Source organism: Megalops cyprinoides, chromosome 18, assembly GCF_013368585.1.
Source record: "Megalops cyprinoides isolate fMegCyp1 chromosome 18, fMegCyp1.pri, whole genome shotgun sequence".
Lineage (NCBI taxonomy): Eukaryota > Metazoa > Chordata > Actinopteri > Elopiformes > Megalopidae > Megalops > Megalops cyprinoides.
This window is the reverse complement of record NC_050600.1, coordinates 2951931-2956878: the sequence shown is the minus strand read 5'-3', so window position 1 is coordinate 2956878 and position 4948 is coordinate 2951931.

The window sequence follows — 4948 nt, the reverse complement described above, 5'->3', positions numbered from 1 at the left end:
GGCCTTCAGCCTCTCGCTCCCGTTAACCACCAGCTCCACGTCACTGAAGTCCTCGGTCCAGTACAGCCTGGAGAACCCCTTCATGATCTGACCGAGGTGATCCACTACCTGCTGGGACTCCTTGGGAACCTGGGTGGACCACATCAAGCTCACACCATTTGGAAAATAAGGTCAAAATACCACGGCTTTAATTTTTGTGCATAATCAGAATGATTATGATTACTTAGTCTCAGGCATGTTTTCAATGAAACACAGAAGAGAACCCAGTTATTGCAGTTCTTTACCTTTAATCTAAGGTCGTTTCTTAAACATGGTAATTGTTGTAATGTGAAAATAACAGTCTGATGGAAATGTAAATTATTTTATGTGATTTCAAAATCAAATGTAACACCGTGCAAATAAACACATTGTGTAATCTAACGCTTGGATTATGTAGTATGTATGCTGCTTCTCATTTTTTTTTCCTGATTCCCTCTCGTTAATTGTTAGGGTTTAAATGAATGTATTCCTTTAATTTATCAGGAACGATTTATTCGCCATTCCATGCTCTTGGCAAAGATATCGAACAGAGTTTAATCTCAAGTGTATGAGAGCACGTCTGTAATGAAACTGTGGCGGTATTTTCAACCCTTGGAGCTAAGGAATTACCCAACGGCTCAAAATAGGCTTCAGATGAACATAAACTCGCTGTAAAATATACGTTACCACAAGGACCAACAACATGCGGCACGATCCATACAGATAAGTGCATGCATACACATAGTAAAAAAGCGTGCGTGAAAACATCATGAACTCGTCTGACGAGAGGTTTTGCATAACGCACACATCGGGAAACACCTGCAGACGCGGACAGGGACTGAAGTTCACTTCTCGCCTTACCTCCTCGGAAGAGGGCTCAGATTTTACCAGGCCGTTACAGCTTCTCTTCATTTCGGTGTTTAAGTGTGTTAGAAAGATGGCGATAGATTAGCAAGTTATGTTGCTTTACTCTTGTACGAGCGTGTCAATGTTGGCAGTCTGCACGATCAGGGGAAAAGTGGGAATCAACTGCTCAGCCACAGACAATCCTGTACTTTCAGTTTCCTTACGCCTGCTGCTGCGTTGCTGGAGAGGAAACCAAACCAAAGTTTGAAAGGGAGCTTGATGAAGGAGTCCATACATTTTGATACAGTATGACATTATATAAACAATCAGCTAAATGTAATTTTATAAAACAGCCACGACAGCTGTATTTCGCCTGGCTCAGACAAAGAAAGATAGGAAAGATAGAGAAAGATAAGAAATGGCAGTGAACAGATACTTTTTGGAGTGGCCACTAGGTTGCGCTGTTTCTCTTGTTTTCACTCCTCTCTGATTCTGAAGTTCCAAATTTTGTGGATACGCACAAAGTCTGGGCTTGTTAGATTATCCCAACTCTACATTTAGACATTCAAACACACACACACCTCCTCATATTTCAGGACACGACCGTTGACAGTTGACAAATGTTGGGATGGGACACTGCTTGAGCGTGAGCGGGTAGGCGGTTTTATCACGGTTTTTTTTTTTTTTAATCAAACTCTGATTAGGTTTGCCGTCCGGAAACTGCGTGGAGTGAAAGCGTGGAGTCAGCCAGGGTCCAAAAGAGGTGGTACCTGCTGTGACTGACACACGTGCGACATTCATTCTGAAACCGGTGGCCGTTTGCGACGTCTGACTCACAGGAAGCTCAAACATTAACCCGGCGGAGGCGTCCTGCCGTCGCATGCAGCGAACTCTGTGCTCTTTAGGTGGGAGGCAGTGGACTTTCGGCCTCGATGTACTTCCTCTATGACTGCCAATCTATGAATTTTTGAATCAACGCTTTTTCTCATGAATTTAAGTGTCATCTTATGCTGGTAAAAGGAGGATGCCACAAACAGGAGAAGTCATCACCTGAGAGAGGAAAGACGTGCACCTTTGTGTGTGTGTGTATGGTGGGGTTGCTTAATAGCAATAAAAGTTTTGCAGCTAGGCTCAACATACATTTCTTGACAACCTCACCAGGAAGGAGATTAGGCCTACAGATATGCCTGCAGTTGCATCTAATCCCAGAGAAGTATTTAATCACATTCTAATAAGGCAAATTAAGTAGTGTAAAACCTAATAAACATGAATAAGTCAGTTGGCCCTGATGGTATTTACCCAACAGTACTGAAAGAACTATTATTATGAATTATTTATAACCCATGACCAATAATCTTTGTGCAATCAGTGGAAACTTCAAACAAGGAAGTGCTACTTTGATGAAAAGGTTCATATTGACCCAGGGAACTTTAGGCCAGTTAGTTTAACTTGCCTCATATATAAGAATTTGAAACTGAAATTGAAAGAATTGTAAAAACAAAAAACAAACAAACAAAAAACCCCTAAATTGTTAACAAAACAATCCAAGAAGATTTAATTACAGTCCAGGATGTGGCAGACACCTCAAATGAAATTTAAGATCAAATTCAGCATGTGGAGATAACACTTTAGGACAGGATCATTTATGGGAGGGTACTAATTTAGATTGTGTACAGTATGAAAAAGGGGAGGATGTAACGGTTGACTGACATTGTGCTGAAGCACAAAAAAAAAAAAAAAACAAACAAATAGAATACAGGAATATACAGAAATATGTCTATAGAAGAGTCTATGTTAGCATTATGCAATACTGTACCTTTATCAGACCACATAGGGTCCAGTCCTGGTGATTACAGAGAATGGCAACTGCATGAAGGACAGAGAAGCTGTCAAAAAAGTACAGAGAAGGGCAACAAAACTGACTACAGGTACGACATGTAAGCTATAGAGAGAGACTTCTACAGAAAGGTCTCTTTAGTCTCTGAAAAATGAGACTTGTGGGATTTCACAGCTTTTTACATATTTTACAGGGATCAAAGTGCACTGCAAAAGCTATATAAAGATAAGTTGTGTCAGCAGGACAAATAGGAATAGGTGGCAGTCAGTTAAATGTGAATTTCACACTGGCTCTAGCAAATATACTGTATTTGCACACAGAATACATGGAACGGTTCGGGATTTGAAGTGAAAGCAGACCCTCGGAGAGCGTCAGGCTTGGCACAGTGCTAGACACACTCTGTAGATGGTACATAGAATAACAAGGTGAGCTGGGCTACATATCCTGATCAGTCAATGAAGCTCTTATGTGTGGATGTGCTTGTAAATGTTTGTGTGAGTGTAGTGCAAACGTGTGTGTGTGTGTGTGTGTGTGTGTGTGTGTGTGTGTGTGTGTGTGAGAGAGAGAGTTTGTGTATGTATGTGAGTGAGTTTGTGTGTATGTGTGCAAGTGTGTGCATGTACACAGTATATGTGTCTGCATAGGTGTGTGTGGGTGTTTATATGATGAGACCCATGTTGCTCCACCCAGCCAGGATCTCATTCAAACGGTGTGCCTTATTCACTACATGAACACCCCAGGCTTAGCTCTAAATCTTCCAGTTCACTGTGTTGTCCCTGAACAATAGAAAGAACCCTGCTAAACTGATGTCACATGAATGACATTCTGCCCTGTGGTAGAGCCAGATGTGTGCGCGCGCATGTGTGTGTGTGTGTGTGTGTGTGTGTGTGTGTTTGTTTCTGTTTTCGTTGTGTTTGCATTCATTATTCCACACCAGAGGCAAATGAAGGAGGGAGTCAGGAAGAGTACGTGGCATTCAGTGGTTAGTACTGACACAGAGTCATGTGAAGTGCACACACACACACACACACACACAAAGTGTGCTGGGGTCAGGGTGTTCGGTCAGTTGGTCAGCAGAGCTTGTTCTCTTCACTCTTCATCCCGTTAGCAAAGAGACTGTGTCTGTCCAATCTCCATGGAAACGTGAGGACAGGTGTGTGCTTTGAGACCCGACAATGTTGAGCTGGACAGCAAAGAGCACAGTCATATTCTCAAACTCATATATCAGAAAACTAACGATGCTTTTTATTATCTCACCCACTCTGTTCGTGGAATTTTGGACTTCTTTAGACCTCCCCTTGAGTAAAAATACCACAGCAGTGTCCATCTGTTCTTCAAAGATCACAAAATAAAACAAGAGCAAGGTGATCCACCTGGGACTTAACCTCTCCACCCATTCCACTTTTCAGCCGTGAGAGTGAGCGTGAATTATACCATTATTCGCAGCAGAAATACATTTCAACCAAACTCAAAGCGGAAGTAGGCTCACTGAAGTAACGCTCCTGCATATAAAGCGGGATATGGGCCCCGCATATAAGTTACACGTATATGACTGGCACCTTGTACATTCTACATTTAAATAGACAGAAAATTAAGCAGGAAAGGAGAAACACTCACTGCGTTTTCCATAAAGTAGGCTGCTCACCCCATGGTTTGGCAACCTCAGAATGTGGCCGGGTTGCATTTAGAGCAACAGGAAACTATGCAATTGTCAGACAGGCAACTCAACTCGAAAGACCTTAAGTGTGGTGAACTGTAATTATATGATCAATCGTCAGTAAAACATTCATATTGTCGATTTTACTTACATTATATGTATTACGTTTTTTTTTTTTTTTTTAAAAAAGTTTAACTATATAAACTATTTATTTATAGGGCCAGACTAAATCTTAATTCCGTTCTTTAATAGTAATAAGAGGCAACTTTGGCAAGTATTAAATCAGAGAAAGCTGCAATAGCGATGCTTCCTCGCGACTTCGTATGACATCAAGGAACACATTGTGCAAGAATAAAGAAAATAGTATAATGCTTCCTCAAAAATGTTAGTTACGGCTTTATTATTTAAGGAACAATGCACCACAGCGATTCGATCGGTTGAGATCCGACCACTGCATCCAAGCAACACGCTATGCATCGTAAATAACATGGATGATTCATTAGTTTTCCCCATCCCATGGAGTGCAGAAAACGCTATATGCTACAGCTTTAAGAGCGGGGTGTTCCTCGGCTTGCGAAGAATGAGGAAAT